Source organism: Cebus imitator, unplaced genomic scaffold (assembly GCF_001604975.1).
Source record: "Cebus imitator isolate Cc_AM_T3 unplaced genomic scaffold, Cebus_imitator-1.0 Scaffold569, whole genome shotgun sequence".
Taxonomy (NCBI): Eukaryota; Metazoa; Chordata; class Mammalia; order Primates; family Cebidae; genus Cebus; species Cebus imitator.
Genome location: NW_016107884.1, coordinates 600,593 through 620,356, shown reverse-complemented (window position 1 = coordinate 620,356; position 19,764 = coordinate 600,593). Strand labels below are relative to the sequence as shown.

General features: G+C 33.5%; 1 protein-coding gene and 1 pseudogene across 1 annotated transcript in view; one reads left to right on the top strand and one right to left on the bottom strand.

Moving 5' to 3' along the window:
- The window catches only part of LOC108294226 (KATNB1-like protein 1), a 52,400-nt gene that overhangs the window by 12,815 nt on the left and 19,821 nt on the right, over window positions 1-19,764 (bottom strand). The gene's annotated exons all lie outside the window — the stretch shown is intronic.
- LOC119469088 lies at window positions 18,375-18,460 on the top strand (annotated as a pseudogene).

The following is a 19,764-nucleotide window of genomic DNA, read 5'->3' as shown; positions in this document are numbered from 1 at the left end:
ACATCATAGATTAACCTAGTCTGCCTTAAATGTGCTCAGAAAACTTACATTAGCCCACAGTTGAGCAAAATCATCCAATACAAAGCCTATTTTATTAAAAAGTGTTTAATATATCATGTAATCTATTGAATATTGTGCAGAAAGTGAAAAACAGAAAAGTTGTATTGGTACTCAAAATATGGTTTCTACTGAATGTGTATCACTTCTGCACCATTGTAAATTAAAAAAAAATAATTGTAAGTTGAACCATGGTAAGTCAGAGACTGCCTGTATAGAAAAGCTGATATTGGGAACAAACTCCATTTTCATTGAAATATGAATATATGATCTAGCTGTCTTTCTCTGCAATTGTTTTTGAACCGAAACAGATTTCTCTATCTCATTAAACTGGTTATTTGAGATCCCTTGTTGCCAAGCACTAGCTGTATAGAACACTGATTTTCAGAGGAAATGCTAAGATAATTGAAGATTGTTAAAAAGCAGACAGGTGCTTTCCAAACTTCTTAGTGAATAATTTACCATTAAACTTGAATTTTATCATCATGGAGGATTTACTCATAGTTAATAATACTATTTCTTTTAACAAGTAGGACTCTCAGGATTGAGAAATAAAATATAGCTAGAGCTTTTCTGCAATGATTTAAAACAGTAAATGGCCTTTTAACCTAAATGAATTCTAAGTTAGTATAGCAGAATTATCACATCCTTGACTGATTTTTCCTTTCAATTCAAAGCACGCTGATAGGTTTCCTTTCTTGGTATAGAAGGGAGAGGTATCTCTTGATGACATATTCTTCTAATATTTGGTGCATTTTCTTAGTTGGGACACTGAGAAGACTGAGCAAATACTGTATAGTCAGGGTTATACAGAAAAACAGAATCAACACACACACACACACACACACACACACACATATATATATATAGAGAGAGAGAGTGAGAGATTTATAATAAGAAATTGAAGCATAAGATTATGGAGGCTTGGTGGGTCCAAATTCTGCTGCGTGGATTGGCAAGGTAGAGACCCAAGAGAACCAATGGAACTGATTAAATCTGTAGGCCATCTGCTGGAGAATTTCTTCTTGCACAAGGAGACCCATATTTTAGTTCTATTCAGGCCTTCAGTTGATTGGATGAGGCCCACCTACATCAAGGAGGGCAACCTGCTTTACCCAAAGTTCACTGATTTAATGTTAAATACAAAAACACCCTTCAAGTTGGCTCCTAAAATTAACCATCCCATGATATTGTAGGAAACATTTCATACCATTGTAGAGTTATCACTTCTTTTGGGGAGGGTGCTATTTTGTCCTGGCTTCTATGACTTTATTTTTAACTATTGTAGATTTTAAAAACCTATAGTTATATCAGACAGCCAATTGATTGAATCTAAGTAAATACATTTTTCCCAAATATCTGTATATTCCATGTGTAATTCTGATTGTAATAGAATTTTTTTGCAAATACTATATTTTTTACAAATTTTAGTTGACATAATTATACATCTTTATGGGGTACATAGTGATGTTGCAATACATATAACATATAGTGGTCAGATCGGGGTCATTACCATATTTATCATCTCAGACAGTTATAATTTCTTTGCGTCAGGAACATTCAATATCCTACTTCTAACTATTGGAAACTATATATTATCTTTAACTGTAGTCACCCTACAGTGCTGTAGAACACTAGAACTTATTTTTTATTTCCAGCTGTAATTTTATAAACTTTAACCAACCTCTATCTCCCCTTCCCCTCCACCCTTCCTACCCTCTGGTAACTACTATTCAACTCTCTGCTTCTGTGAGATCAACCTTTTTAGCTTCTGCATCAAGAATGAAAGAAAGATCTGTTTTGACACATGGGAAAAAAATAATCTAGATAGATAATGTGCTAAATAATACACTCACGTGCATACACACTCTCTTTATGTTTCCAGAATATGTATGTTACTCAGTAGAAGACAGTATTTTTGTGAAATACTCCGTAAAATAATGAAAATGTAGTCAATATGATCCCAAGAATCATCAGCAGTTAGAGAACATGACAAATTCACCATCTAAGTGTCAAATGCTTTTCTAAGTGCTATACATGGGTTAACTCATTTCATTTTCATATAACTATATGATACAGATTCCATTATCTTCCCCATTTCATGAATGAGAAGACTGAGGAACAGAGCAGGAATCCAGCCTTTTTGCCTTTAGAGACCATTCTCTTGACAATTAAACTATAAAGCCTTTAAATTAGATTTTTAAAAATTCTCATAATGTGACTCAGTTGTAAACAATGTAATTGACAGAGATTTTAGACTCAAAAAGCTAGAAGCGCTTTCATGTGTGAATCTTTCACTTTATCAGTGAGGAATCTTAGGAAACCAGAGTAGTAAAATGACTTGCTCTGCTCATGCGACACATCTTTGGTATCTGTTACAACTTTTCTGAGAAGTTCCCCCATCACAGAAGGCTGGTGGGAGATAGGGAAGCAGGAAAAATAAATCGCTCTGAAACAGGCAATGTAACACCTGCAGAATTTGTTTCCAGCTTCTGATCTGCTACTTAATTTAGATATTGGCTTAGACATGAACATGAATAAGCTTCACAATTCATAAAGGTGTGGAGGAAGAAGAATTGTACTCAGGGCTTCATTGTTTACTAGGGGAGTTTTAACGTTCGACCCAGTGTTTAAAGGTAGATTTAGTCTAATTTATAGTCCAAATAAATGGCCGGATAAAAGTATATGTATTTCTCTGCACCTATTTCTCAGTTTAAAAAATAGTTGAAACAGACACTTAGCCTGGAAATTAAGTTTCATGGTTTATTTTAGTGATTCCCCTTATCTGTACTTACTACCAACAGCATGCTGTGAATATATACTTGACTGCTGCACTTAGTAACACTTCTCTCATTATTTATATAAAAAAAAAACAAACTATTTATTCTGGGGTTTTGTAAAATGAACAACCTAATCAAACTTGGCTCTTGTAGATTTTATTCTTTGTAGGCACCCATAGTAAGTATATAACCTTATATCATGCTGAGGATCATCATTTAGGCATATATATTATATAATGAGTGGTGCTTTGCATAGAGAAGATGCTAAAAAGGCCCTGATTAAATTCATTAGACATGATGAGATAGAAAAATAATTACTGTAAATGAAGAAACACATTTGGAGCCTAAATAAAATTTAAATATTACTTTGAAAGGAAGGAAATAAGTATTTTATTATATTTACTAAACTTTAACAGAAGTTTTTCCAGACAGTACACATTCAGATACCCTCAAATTACATTTCAACAATTAGTGGTTTATTGCGTGAGCAAATTTCTTTGTAGAGGGAAATTAATGGCCGATATATCCTGTCTAAGGATGTAAATGTCACGTGTAAGAGCTCACAATGGATAATACATGCCCTGAAAATGATACCGATGGATTTTGATTCATTTTCAAGTGTTCTGATGTGATATAATGTCCTTCTAATTCACATTATAAGGCATATTCTAATATATGAAATTCACTGTTCTGGAATACCATAGAATTAATCAAACCCTGCGTAGAAAAATGAAACAAATAAATGGTGTGTAAGCTTGTGAACAAAGATTAAGTATGAGCAAATGAATCAAATCCTTAGGTGTAGTGTGTATATACAAACATTTGTGTAGGTAATCTTCTATATATAGATGTCTTATGAGCTTTGTAGAAGTGTTTCTATAATATGTTAGATATCTTAACAACTGTAACCTGAATCTGATAAAATGGTGCCTAGTTTAGATAATAATGAAAACAATATTATATAGTTTATTTGAATTATAAAATAAAATAATAAATTTAAAGTCTGATAAATATCAATCCTATTTATCAGACTTTTATCCTATTTATCTACCATTTCGATCATTACGGTGAATTGTTTCATTTATATTTGTTATAGTTAACATATTATATTTACAATCTACCTGATAGTCATGAATACAGAGAGTCTAATGAGTAAAAGAGTAAACAAGATTTGTTGAGTTCTTACTATGTGCCAGGTACTAGTCTGAGCCCTTGAACATAACACAAGAGCCCCATGATATACTTACATTTCTTTATATCTCTGTTATTCAGGTAAGGAAACTGAAACCCAGAAATGCTAAGTAAACTGCCCAAGATCATGAACCTAGGAAGTAATGGAGCTAGGATTCAAGCCCAGACAGTCTAGCTCCAGGAATTTTGTTTTAACTACCATTACTGATTATCATGACCATGTTGATCAGCAAAGCAGTAGCATTCTTACCAATACACTTATAAAAGATTGAGACATGCTATTAAAAGCAGCAACCTGGGAAAAATAATAAAATTAACTTCATATCAGATAAAATGCTAAGGAAGTGAAATAAGAATTTACACGTTTAATGACTCCATTGTTCAGTGAGATTCCAGCAGTCTATAAGAAAAGATATGCAGCAAAGATTTAGCTCTAGACAGTTTGATTCTCAGAAAGTTGGTGAGTTTTTAGAACTACATGACTTCTATCAATGTTATGCAAATATATGATATATTGGTGACTCTGTGTTATTCAGATACTAAGCAGGCTCACAAAAGTCTCTATTGAGAAGAAGAGTGGAGTGATTTACTTAAAAAGAGGCCTAAAATGACAGAAAACAAATTGAAATTCATAAAGTAGTAAGAAACTACTTAATTATTTTATAATTAGTGTTCATATATATACATGATGTCTCAAAATAAATTCAGGAACAGATAGATAATAAAGAGAAATAAGCCCAAATAATAGAAGTTTCATAAGGCCCAAAGACTCATTAAAAGTTGGTAAATCTAGCCCAAATGTCCACAGACAGTTCTATAACATAGAATATTTACTGGATTTAAATTATAGAAAAAAATGGTAGTAATAGGTAGAAATATATCTTAAATATAAAAAAAATCAAAATTTGGAAGCATACCTGATAGTGGTGGCAAAATGCTGTGTGTGTGTGTGTGTGTGTGTGTGTGTGTGTGTGTGTGTGTGAAATATTAGTAAAAGAATAAAAGAAAAGGAAATCATCTCTTCTAAGACACTATGGAGAGATATATGGTCATATTAGTTCTGTAAAGTAACAGATTAACGATGGCAGGAGAAAAAGATTTTTGGCAGAAAATAATAAGAGCAAAAAAGAAGAGAGGTCCTTTCCAAATATATACGTATTAATTTGTTTCATGCTCAGAAAAAAAAAAAAACAAAAAAACTTTGAGGTACAACTTGTGACCACGAAAAGTGGCAAGTAGGGGATTAGACCTTTGCTACCAAATGCAACAAAGCTGGTACCCCTGTCACAAGCTGTAGCATGTTTAAGACTTAGTTTTCCGTATAATTCCAGAACAAGGACAACTGTTACGTTCACTTAGAACTAGATGTGATGGTTTAATTTGGCCCTTGATGCTGGAACCAGAGAGCATGGTAAATCAGCTTTGAAAGTAGCCTAGTGTCAGACTTGGTCATTAGACTGGTTCATTCAATACGGTTATGGCGTTCAGACGTGAAGTCTAAGTGTAAAATATATATGTAGAAGGGAAAATTCTGTAGCCACTCCTATGGTTAGCCTTAAATAGATTAGATTTCTAAATATATAAGATTTAAAAGTGCAAGTAACCTTAGAGGGAATATTTCAAAACACTTCAGGAAAAGGAGCTTAGGTGAACTTTGTTTTGAGAAATTCATTATTGGTAATTTTTTTCATTTTTCTTTTCTTTTTCAATAAGCTTTAGTGGTGTGTGTGTTTGTGTGTGTGTGTGTGTGTGTTGCATGCATGTGTGTTATCATTGATTTTAAAATAACCATCAACATTAGTTGACTTGAAATAAAACCTTTTTGGGAGTCTTTAGCTTGTTCCAATGAACTTTTATATAATAAGTGGCAGTAAAACTATTTGCATGTTGGGCTGCCAGAAAAAGAAATTTTGAAAGGCAAATTAATTATGTTGAAAATAGTCTGCTAATGTACTATGAGTAATTAGTAATAACCTATGAGAGGAGTTTACATTGACAGATTTTATTTCATTAGAAGACAGCATTTTCTAATAAAATGAAATGAGCTATCCTATGAGGTAGTGACATTTTCAGCACGAAAACTGAAAAGGCAAAGGATATGTGGACACAGACAGAGGGTTCCGTTGAAGGGCTTCAGATGAGGGTTACACTATATGGATTCTAAGTCCACTTGTATCTCTGTATTTTATAATTGTATGACTTTTTAAACACTTCTTGATTAAAATAAACACGGTATTTTAGATGTGCATCATCTGGTCTTTTGTCAGAGGTTGGGTTGAGTAAAAAATGATTAAGATAATATTTTTTGGCTGATGACTGCAATTTAATCCCATAGAGAAATCATATTTTAAGCTGTCAAAATATTCTCTAGTCAAGAGAAAAATACACCATTATACCTATATATATTTTTTCTTCAACTTTTATTTTAAGTTACAGGGTCCATGTGCAGGTTTGTTACATAGGTAAATATATGCCATGGTGGTTTGCTGCACAGAGCAACCCATTACCTAGGTACGAACCCCAGGATCCATTAGCTGTTCGTCCTGATGCTCTCCCTCCCCATGCCTGGCCACAACAGGCTCCATTGTGTGTTGTTTCTCCACGTGTCCATGTGTTCTCATCATTCAGCTACCACTTATAAGTGAGAACATGCAGTGTTTAGATTTCTGTTCCTGTATTAGTTTGCTGAGGGGAATGGCTTCCAGGTCTATCCATGTCCCTGCAAAGGACATGATGTCATACCTTTTTATGGCTGCATAGTATTCCATGGAATACACTATTGTATTTTTTAATGGTCTGTTCCTGACCAAAGCTGAGCCATAGCTGTGAAACATTGTGTATGATTGTGTGTATATGTTATTTTTAAAAAGGAAAAGACAAAAATGTCAGGCCCTTTTTGAGTTTTGGAAAGAGAAATGGTGAGAAAGAAAGGGAGAGAGAGAGAAAAGAGGTAGGAGGTGAGACAGGGGGAGAAGTCTGAAAGAAAAGGGAGGTAAAAATAGAAAAAGAGTACGGTAAAGATAAAGAGAAACATTTGAAGAGGGAAAGGGGAGCAAGAGCGAGAAAGTTCAAAAAAGAGACTGAGAGAAAATGTATGAAAGATGAAGAGAGTCACCAGAATCAGTAGCAGCAAGAGACAAAGGGGAAGAAATGGAGGAAAAGAGCAGAGAGAAAGAGAGGAGGGAGGGAAGAGAGGTATGGAGAAGTGGGCATGGTGTGTGTGTGTGTGTGTCTGTGTGTGTGTGTGTGTGTGTGTGTGTGTGCCTGAGAGAAAGAGACAAAGAGAGTGCATTTCTAGACTTAACTGTGTACTGAAACATACTCATCCAGTACCTGCTTAATAATTAAAAACATTTACATTAATGTCTTAAAATTATCCTATGTTGCCGGGCGCGGTGGCTCACGCCTGTAATCCCAGCACTTTGGGAGGCCGTGGCGGGTGGATCACGAGGTCAAGAGATCGAGACCATCCTGGTCAACATGGTGAAACCCCGTCTCTACTAAAACTACAAAAAATCAGCTGGGCATGGTGGCGCCTGCCTGTAATCCCAGCTATTCAGGAGGCTGAGGCAGGAGAATTGCCTGAACCCAGGAGGCGGAGGTTGCGGTGAGCGGAGGTCGCGCCATTGCACTCCAGCCTTGGTAGCGAGAGAGAAACTCCGTCTCAAAAAAATAAATAAATAAATAAATAAAATTTAAAAATAAATAAACAAAATTATCCTATGTTAAATTCATGACTTCATTACAAGTAGCATTTCCAATAAGAATTGGAGATTACTGGCATTCACGCTCCCACCCTTTTCACCCACAAATCTTAAAGGCGGTTAAGTCTCAGGAATTACCCTCCCTTAGTTAATTTGGATTCCTTTACCTTCAAATGGAAAATTTATCTTTTATGACCAAATACTGAAATGACGCATTTATTGAAGATGTCATGAAAAAGTTTATCATGAAAAACATTTAACTTCTTGACGTCCTAAATATCACTTTTTGGATTATAAAATTATTTTAAGATAAATAGATGGGTCTATTTTGAAAATCTCTAACTGGTCAAAGCAGACCTATTGCCTTGCAAAACTTTTGCCACTTCCTAATGCCTCATTTCTGCCAGTTGAAAGACTGCAGTAATTAACAGGCCAAGCTGTATTCAAAAGATTCAGACACAGCCAGAGAAAATTGACTCCTCCTCTGCTACTATCAGCCTTGGGAAAGATAATGGGTTACTCATGGACTAGGTCATCTTAAAGAAGAAGAAGTGAAATACCTTGGTAAATTATTAGAAACTGTTTTGTTGTATAATGTTACTTTACATCAGTGAATTTTTGTTGACAGAGGCAATTCAAATACCTACAAATGCATTTTTTCAACCTTCAAACACAATTTAGCACAGTTCTATGCAAATATTGGAAGATATTTCCACCCATGATGAATTTTAAAGAAAATTTATTTTACTAATGAAAAAGAGCTCAGCTTTTATAGGAAAAACAACATTAATGTTAGCTAGTAATCCTGACGTATTTAGATGCATTTTTATCAAAATATTCTCTAGCTTTTTTGTTTGTTGACAAAAATCAATGCATATTTATGAACTGCTTAGGTAGTAAGCAGTTATTTCTAAATTTGTCAGTGAAGAAGTATTGCTAAATGGGAGAGTTGGTGTGAATAAGTGAATATTTTAGGTGTCAGACATGCCTAAGCAAATTTCATTTTGTTTGCAATTAGTGTTTAGTTCTTCTCTTCAAAAAGTTTCCAGCAAAAAAGGGAATAACAATCATAATGTGAACAATTCACAAAAATCACATAAAATAGGGTTTCCAAATGAAGACATTCTTAATGGCCCTTCCACTGAGCGTGTTGAGTATCTCTAAAGAGAAAGGATAATAACAAAGTTGTGGTTAAAGATATGTCTCCAACCAAGCAAAACATTGTAAGTCTGTTAATTAGGACAATAATAAAACTAACATCCCAGACACCCAGACATATTCTTTTCTTAAAACATAGCTAAATGTTCCACCACAGCTATTGAAATCTTTATTTCCTCTAAAACTGGGCTTTGTCTTTGTCTTTCTTTTAGCTGTTCCTTTTGTTAATTGTCCCTGACCATTGGGAATGTTATTGTAGAAGAATTTCATGGTCCAAGCTATTAAAATCATTGATTAGTGGCATTCAAATTTTACCAGCACCAGGAGAAGGCTTAGTTATTTTAGGCTTGGGTTAGATTCGCACCCATAATTAAAGATGTCTGTCAGCCTTTGTTATGCTTCTAGTCTTACCGTTTTTTTCCCTAAAGATAATTTTCTCTTTTGAAAGACTAGCTTTTTCTCGAGACTTACAGGTCACTTTTTGTTTCTTGCTAAAATTGGAAATTCTTGGCACAACACTCCACTGTTAGCTAGATTTTTTTTCCCGACTCTAGTGAGGTTTGAAGACATTAACTCTGGGATACCTTCTGTGGGTATCTCTTTAGGATACTCTAAAACAGACTAGAGACACCTTATCCAATTCTTCAAAACTATATGGAAATAGTTTAAATTATATTTTAAGTCAATGTATGATTTTAAAATTCTACTTCTGAGTACCTTAATTGAATTAATTATTTACCCAAAATGCTACTGACTTTACTGGAACATCAAGTTGTTCGTGTTTATGTACATTATATGACACCAGTTTCAACTGAAGCCATCCTCATTGTTTTTCCTCAATGAAGACCATTTGTTACTCTTCACTGAATTGAAGAATGCTTGAGTTTTATCTTTTCCTGCCTGACAGTCACAGGCAAACTATAGAAATTAGACTGGAATCCCACTGTAGATATGTCACTGAGTTTAAACCGAAATAACTCTGTATCTAAAATAAATCACCCAAAGCTGAACAGAAAATTATTAGGCAATTAGAAGAACATTTAATTGTATAAGATGCAACTCAGCAAGTTGTAAGGCAATGTAACTAAATAGACACAGCTTAACGAAGATAAGAAATTTGAAAGGGAAATAAGTATTTTTCAATGTATGCTAATTCAGGTAGAAAATACCTCAGCAAGATGTGTTATCCCAATTATATGTCAAGCTTAGGAAATTCAAGTTTTAAAAAAGGCATTGTTTAAAAAGGAAATATGCAAGTGAGGAAGAATATTGGAACATGTTTTTAGTTTTTCATGGCTATAGAGATAATAAATATCTTACTAGAGAAGACCCAGTACAAGAAGAAGACCCAGTTTTCATGGACAGCTAAATTATTTTCTTATCATTTGTAATTTTGTACAATTTCTTACACTTACATTTTCTAGCTTAGTGTTGCCATTTATCAGAAAGATAAATTATTTTTCCTAAGGAAGATTTATTCCTGAATTTATGTGTTATTTTATATTATCAGTGAGCTTCAATTAATTTAACAATATACTGTTAAATCTTCATAGTGACTCAGTGCTGAGAATAACTACTAAACGTTGTCACATTTTTTGTTACTGTTTTTAGGGAAACAGAAGTTTTGTAAACCAAAAAGTACCTGAGACAAGTCTCAATCAATTTAGAAAGTTTATTTTGCCAAGGTTAAGGATGCCCCTATGACATAGCCTCAGGAAATCCTGATGACATGTGCCCAAGGTGGTTGAGTACAGCTTGATTTTATACATTTTAGGGAGACAAAATACATCAATCAACACACACAGTTTTACATTGGTTAAATCTGGAAGAGTGGGAAAACTCAAAGCCGAGGCTTCCAGGTCATTGGTAGATTTAAACATATACTGATTGGCAACTGGTTGAAAGAGTTATTATCTATAGAAAGGAAAGTCTGGTTTATTAGAAGAGTTTGTGGGGACCTGGGATTTATCCTGCAGATGAAGCCTCCAAGTAGCAGACTTTTGAGAGAATCAAATGTAAATGCTTCTTACCAGAATAAAGTCTATATTGATGTTAATATTGGAAGGGTATAATGAGGCATGCTCAACACCCACTTCTCATAATGGCTTGAACCAGCCTTTCAGGCTAAATTCTAGGGTGCCCTGGCAGAGGAGGGAGCCCATTCAGATGGCTGCAGGGGGCTTTTACATTTTATTTTTGGTTTACAGTTTCTTTGTCCTATCCAGGTACCTTATGATCTTCAAGTTTTGTACAATACAGAGGGGATGGGATATTTCAGCATAATGGGATCTATGGGACAATATTTCTCCTTAGTATCCCTCAATTAATAGTTCCTAAAGAATCAGAAAGCAGTGAACATAGAGTTAAACTGTATTTGACAGTTCTATGAGATGAAATTTGATTTGCCTAAGTAATGTTAACCTTCTTAACATTTAGCTAATGCATACACCAAAAAATATACATTTGATCACTTGTAATTATCTCAAACCCTTAAAACTTACAATCATATTTTCATTCTTGACTTACTCCTCTCTGAAACATATAGCTAGTTCTTTTTGAAATTGAAGCAATGCCTACCGCTTATATAATATAGTTTTTCTAACACTGGGAATGGTTCCTAGCCTAAAATATTTTTTATCATTTGCTATTAACTTGAAGGTAATATTTGAAGGTGTTTGTTGATTTGTTTTTGATTTCTGAGAGTCCTGAAAGGAATGATTTAAGTTTAGCTATAGGCAAAATGTTTATATGATTTTAGCATCAAACCATACATAAATAAAGTTTATTTCTTATCTGCATTGGTGTTATTAAGGAAATGATCATAATTGAAGGGGCTTAACATTTTTCCTTTTCATTTTTCAAGAATATTCATTAAGGATGCTTACTACCTTCTCATTTTATTAGATTTAACTATTAAGAAGTTTAAATATATGTTGTTGCAATTATTTATATAATGTTTCAAGTAGTTTAATTCAAAGTTACAACTGGCAAAGGAATCACTTTAATTAAACCATAATAGCCTTTAAGATTCTGGATTGATAGATAATTGCCACTTAATAGGAATTTATTTTTCTAAGACTATATACAGATTTTGTAAGTGAGGAGAGGTTTAGACTCACTGACTTTTTTCACTCAACTGCCATATATATAATGAGAAGGAGGACAATAGTCTGATCACTTTTTCTATGTCTATAACTCAATATACATGACTATTTTTTTCTTTTAAATAATAGTATACATCAGTACTATGCTGTTATAGTTTCAGGAGTCTAGTCGAATTTATGAACTTTTTTCTTACTTAACATATGAAACTATTTGCTTTGCTTTCACTTATGTTTTCTGAAATAAACATATCTAAAGAGTAAAATCAGAATAATTTCCCATTGTATCAAACATAGGGACAAATATTAAATGCCCAAAGTTTATTCCTTATGAAAAAAGTAAAACACAAGATTCAAATAAATGCAACAAAACTTAGAAGGTCTGTGTATTGGCTGCTTGTGAAATGATTGCTACCAGTTTTACTAATTCATTTCTTCCAGATTTGTATGAATCTAAAAAATCTAATATTAGAAAATGTATTGGAAACTGTGTCTCTTTCAATAATCCATTCTGATATGCAGAGCTTTTACTGTGTGGATAGGAAGAGTGATTAGATTGATTAGCTGGGTCTCATTAGTTCAAAACATTCCACTGTCTCTCTCTGTCTTTAGTGACTATAGTATAAGATTTTCCTTTATTCATTGAATAATTTCAACATCTTGTACAGTTTCAGCAGATTTTTCTTCTTTTCCTCAAATTTGAAAAATTAAGCTTAATTTCTTCATGCAAATATGACTTTTACATCTCATGTAATTGAATTAAATTCACTATGTATGCCTATTTGTCTAATTGGGTCAATAAAGTCACCATTAATTTTAGATTGTCCATGTAATATTATGCAATTCTTCTCACATTGAGGAAATTATCACTAGAACATTTCATAATGAAACAATGCTGGTTCCTTTTAAAAATGTATGAGTTTCTTTTATGCATATTCCTTCATAACATATTTCCAAAAGAGAGGTGATATCCATGAATAAATATTATCTTGAATCTAAAGTTGCTACAACTTCCCTTTAATATCTGAAGGTTGGAAGAATCAAAGTAGCCTAACACGTCTAAGTCAGAACACATGTGTTTTCCCATGACACACCCTCAGAAGCATATTTGTGGTTTTAAAAACTACTTTAATATTTTTACATCTGTCCAAGATGGAATAAGAGGAACCAGATTTATCCTACTTCTGACACAACTAAAAGAGAGAGAGAGAGAGAGAGAGAGAGAGAGAGAGAAAATATGTGAAATGACATCTATCAAATTATGGACCTCAGGCCAAAAAGGACAGTGATCTCTGACAGTCAGGAAACAAGTGAAGTAAACCTTAAATTCCCACAGCTCACAATCTTGAGGGATTTGCCAGAACACATTGCAGAGAAAGATAATCCAGGGGGAGCCTGAATAACTTCCTGAGTTAAGGAGACAGAGCTGGTTAGAATTTCTAGAGCAAAGCACGGAAGAAAAAATAGCTAGACAGAGTGAAAACCCTGGAGATCAGCACAGGGTTTCCCTTGGGTATACATTAGCTTGCTGATCAGTGTATCAGTGAGGGAACCATCTAAAGTCAGTGTGAAAAAAGCCATCCAGTAGTATTATAGAATAGTGCCTGGTGCTTATACATGGCTAGAAATAGGACCTGTTTCTACTTGTTAGACTAGAAAAAAATTATGTTTCCAAGGCATTGAACAGAATACTCTGAAAGGTCTTTCTCAATAGTGGGAAATAATTAGTCCCTAGATGAAGCATAACTCTGCATCTTCTAACAATTAACTAAAAGAAGGCCTGAAAGAATCAAACTTTCAAAGTAACTTAAATGCATCTCAGATAAAATATTGATCATATTTGTAAAAATAGAAAAATATCTGGAAGCCAACACAGGGAAATTCACAACAAATGACATAGAAGCAAAGATTACCAAATATACAAATAAGCAGGGAAACCTAATCTATAATGAGTAGAATAATCAACAGAAACCGAGAGCTGACACAAATATTAGAATTAGCATATAATAGCATCTTAAAATGTTATTGTAATTGTTTTTTATGTTCAAAATGTTGAGTAGAGATACATAAAATATTAAAAAGACTCAAATCAAACTTCCAGAAATGCCAACTACAGTGCATGAGAAGTAAAAATGCACAGAATGGAATTCATATTAGATTGGACACAGAAAAAGAAAAAATTAGTGAATATGAAGACATAGAAATACAAACTATTCAAAATGAAATTCAGAATAATGACTCTAAAAAATGATAACAAAGTAACTGAGCTCTGAGACAATTTCAAGTAGCTTTATATACGTGGAACTAGAGTCCAAGATAGAGAGGAGGTATGAAACTGGCAGAAAAAAGTATTTGAGTTAATAATGGCAAAGATTTTCCAAATTTAATGACAACTTTGAACTCACCAAGTCAAGAAGGTTAATGAATCCAAGCACAAGAAACATGAAGAAAACTACACCCGTTACAGCTCATAATAATCAAATTGCTCAAAATTAATGATAAAGAAACAAGACATATTATATAGAGATAAACAAAGATGACAGCAGAATTCTTGTCTGAAACAACGCAAGTGAAAAGACAGTGGAGAACCATCTTTAAAGTGCTGAAAGAAAAAAAGAAGTCAGCCTAGAAATTTATATCCAGAGGAAATATCTTTCAAAACTGAGGGTAAAATAAAGATATTTCCAGTATACAAACATCAAAAGAATTTATCACCAGCAGACAGAAATGTTGAAGTCCATCAGGCAGGGTAAAACAAAACATCAGATGGAAACATGGACATACAAAAACAAAGAATAACACTACAAATGGTCATTACAGGGTAAATATACAATTTTTTTTATATCACTAAACTCTCTGATATAGTTTGGATGTGTGCCCTGCCAAATCTAATACTGAAATGTAATTCCCAGTGTTTGAGGTGGGCCTGGTGATAGGTGATTGGATCATGGGAGTGGATTTCTCATGAATGATTTACCACCATCCCCCTTGGTATTGTCCTTCTGATAATGAGTGAGCTCTCTTTAGAACTCATCATTTAAAAGCATGGAGCACCTCCCTACTCCTCTCTTGCTCCTGCTTCAACTTCCACCATGATTGTAAGCTTCCAGAGGCCTCCCCAAAAGCAGATGCTGATATTATACTTCCTGTACATCCTGCAGAACCATAAGCCAATTAAATAAAGATATTTTCTTTTAAACTACCCAGTCTCAGGTATTTCTTTATAGTATTGCAAGAACAGCCTAACACCCTCTATTATAAAATAACTTGGTAATTTATAAAACATTAATGACAATATATTGGAGTTTATAACATATATAAGTAAAATATATTTAAATAATTGCATAAAGGTTTGGAAGAGGAGATATGGAAGTGTGTGTGTGTGTGTGTTCGTGTGTCTGTGCATGCATATACACACACAGGCACACACACATGTATATGTATTGTTTTTGAAAACAGGATCTCACTCTGTTGCCTAGTCTGGAGTGCAATGGCTCAGTCATAGCTCACTGCAGCCTCACCCTCCTGGATTCAAATTATCTCCTGACTCAGACTCCCAAGTAACTAGAACTAAGGGTACATGTTACCACACATGGATTATTTAATTTTTTTTTCCTTTGGTAGAGATAAGGTCTCATTATTTTGCCCAGGTTGTTCTCAAATTCCTGAGCTCAAGTGACACTCTTGCCTCAGCCTCCCAAAGTGTTGCAATTACAGGTGTGAGCCACTGTGCCCCATCAGAAGTATATTATTGCAAGGTTTTTATAATAGACATGATGTAGGATAATATAGTTTGAAGGCAGTCTGCAATAAGTTGAAGATATATACCAGTAGTAGTAAAGCAGCCACTAAAATAAAAATGTTGTATCTAAAAAGACAGGGAGTATGAATTAGTTCAACCACTGTGGAAGACAGTGTGGTGATTCCTCAATGACCTAGAATTAGAAATTCCATTTGACCCAGCAATCCCATTACTGGGTATGTATACAAAGGATTATACATCGTTCTATTTTAAAGAAACATGCATATGTATATTCATTGGGGCACTGTTTACAATAGCAAAGACCTGGAACCAACCCAAATGCTCATCAATGATAGACTGGACAAGGAAAATGTGGCACATATACAGAATACTATGCAGCCATAAAAAACGATGATTTTTGTGTCCTTTGTAGGGAATGGATGAATCTGGAAACCATCATTCTCAGCAAACTGATACAAGAACAGAAAATCAAACACTGTGTGTTCTCACTCATAGGCAGGTGTTGAACAATGAGAACACATGGACACAGGGAGGGAAGCATCGCACACTGGGGTCTGTTGGGAGGGAATAAGGGAGGGACAGTGGGGGGTCGGGAGGTTGGGGAGGGATAACATAGGGAGAATGCCAGATATAGGAGATGGGGGGATGGAGGCTGCAAACCACATTTCCACGTATGTACCTATACAAGAATCCTGCGTGTTCTGCACATGTACCCCAGAACCTAAAGTGCAATTATATATATATATATATATATATATATATATATATATATATATATAAAATTGACAACAGAAATAAAATTGGATTATAAACAATGTTCAGTCCACTGTAGTCACTAATAATTGTGCATTTTAAAATAACTTAAAGAGTCTAATTGGATTGTTTGTAACTCAAAGGATAAATGCTCGAGGGGTGGATACCCCACCTTCAGAAAAGAAAGCAGAAAAAGAGGAAAACAGGAAAGACATAGGACAAAAAAAATAGCAAAATGATCAACATAACCTTAAACAACCAGTAATACTATTAAATGTAAAGAGTCTAAACACCTCAATTAAAATGCAGATTATCAGGTTTGATGAAAATAGACAAGACTAATGTAGGCTCTTTACAAAAATGCACTTCAGTTATAAAAACACATCTAAAATTATACATTATGCAACCAATAGTCAAAAGAAGACGAAATGGCTATTTAATATCAGAAAAATAGATTTCAGAAATTATACTAATAGGGATCAAGCAAGATCGTTCATAATGTTAAAGGCATACATTCATCAAGAGGATATACACATCATTCATGTTTGTGCAACTAATAAAAGAAGTTTAAAGTACATGAAGTAAAAACTGATAGAACTGCAGGGAAAAGTAGAAGAATTAACAATTTTGGCTGAGAATTTCAATATTCTTTCATTAACTAATTCAACAAGTTTTGTGATCAAAGAGGACATAATAGACCCAATTGCCATTATCAACTAACTTGACCTAATTGACATTTGTTGAACATTCCACTCAACAATAGCAGAATACATTCTTTTCAAGTGCACATAGAGAATCTACTAAGGTACACTCTAATTTAGACTATAAAATGTTTCAATAAATTTAAAAGAATTCAAGTTATAGAAAGTATGTTTAGTAACCTCAACGGAATTCAACTGTGTATCAATAAGTGAAAGATACTTGGAAACATCTCCAAATAATTGAAAACTAAATAACACACTTTTAAATAAATCATTGGTACCAAAATAAAACATTTTAAACTGAATGGAAAAGGAAAAATCAATTTGTCAGAATTTCCATGATGCTACTAAACCAGAAAATAGGGGGAAATTTATTGAGCTTTTATTAGAAGCAATGACTTCAGTCTTAATTTATTAAAAAAGAATCAAGGACCTCAGTCTTAATATTAAGCAATAGGAAGAAGAAGAAGTTAAACACAAAGGAATCACACACAAAAATAATAAAGATCAAAGCCAAAACCAGTGAAACTGAAAACAAGAAAAGCAAGAAAAAAATCAGTAAGTTTACAACTGATCAATCTCTAGCCATACATAAAAAAGAGAAGATGCAACGTTTTAATGTCAACACTGAGAGAAGTGACATCACTACAAATAAAAACATATATTAAAAGGAGAAAGATGGAATATCTTGAATAACTTTTACACATAAATTTGATTACTTTGATGAAATATACAAATTGCTTGAAAAATACAAACAACCAAAGTTCACTAAAGGAATAGATAAGTTGAATAGTCCTATATCTATTAAGGAAATGGAATTTCTGATTTAAAATCTTCCCACAAAGGAGATGGCAAGCCCACATAGCTTCACTTGTTAATTCAACTAAGTGTTTAAAGGAAATATAACACTAATCCCATAAAAAAAAAATTTCCTGACAGTTAAAGTAGAGAGAATATATCCCAACTCCTTCTATAAGGCCAGCAGTACCCTGATAAAGAAACTACACAAAAAGAAAAAGAAAAAAGCAAACGAAAGATCAATATCCGTAATAAATATAGATATAAAATTCTAAACAAAATTATATCAAGTCAAACCCAATATGATATACATAATTTGCCAGTCATGTTTATTCTAGAATGCAAGGATGGTTTAGCTCTTAAAAATCATCGCTTCTTGGCCTTTTGGCTAAGATCAAGTGTAGCTTTTAAAAATCTATCAATATTATTTAGTGCTTAAAAGAAATGAACTATCAAGCAATGAAAAGACATGGAGGAAACTTAAATGTGTATTACTAACTGAAAGAAGTCAATCTGAAAATGCTACTTTATGATTTCAACTATATGACATTCTGGGAAAAGCAAAGTAAAAAGATTAATTGTTGCCAGGGGTTGTGGCAGATCTGATAAATAGAGCATAGAGGATTTTCAGGGCGGTGGAACTACTCTTTATGATACTATTGTGGTGGAAGCATGTCATTATATGTTTGTCTAAACCCATAAAAGGCACACCAAGTGTGAACCCAAATGTAAACTATGAACCTTAGCTAATAATGATGTCTCACTGTAGGTTCATCAGTTGTAAAAGATGTACCACTCTGATGGGGGGCTATTAACATGTGTGAAGCGATGCATGTGTGGAGTTGAGAGTATATGATAAATCTCTGTACCTTCCTCTTAATTTTGCTGTGATCCTAAAATTGCTCTAAAAAATAACTCTATTAAAACAAATCAATTAATATATTTTATCACATTAAGAAAATTAAAAAAGGAAAATCATGTGATCAAGATAGCAAATATAGGAAAAACATTTGACAAAATTTATCATCCAGTCCTTATAAAAATTCTTAGTAACATATAAATTGAAAAGAACTTCCACAACCTAACATAATATCCATGTAAAACCTACAGCTAATAACATAATAATCGTGAAAAACAGAATGCTTTCCCCTGAATATCAAAAGAAAGACATGCAAATATTAGGAAACTATTATATTAAAGGTTAACAACACAATCTTTAATCTATCAGTTAGTACTTTATATCTGACATTTGAAAGCAGAATAACAGCCCTGCCATAGTTAACATAAAACACATAAATATTGCTAATCATGATACTCCACATTTTTTTTCAGACTAAAAAGTAAACAAAAACAAGCTACAAGCTTACTTACACGTTTTGATATAGTCATTAAAACATCCAATAAACTCGGTGACAGACATCTGTGATTTCACCTTAGCTGGCTTAACTGCTTTTCTCCTTTCAGAAGTGCATATCTCAAAGCTGTATCTCCTTCTGGTGTGTGTGTGTGTGTGTGTGTGTGTGTGTGTGTGTGTGTTCACATGCACATGCACTTGTTCTTCTTCAGTGCTTAGTAAAAGACCTACAAAAGTTTTTAGTATATAATTAGATTTCCTTGATCACATTATGCTAGAATTAGGGTTACCTACTCCACACAAAACAGGACACTGATAGTAACATATGAAGTGAGTAGAAATGGCTGAATTTAATTTGTAAGAGTACCCACAAAAACAATTAGTTTAGTTTGAAATTCTTATAA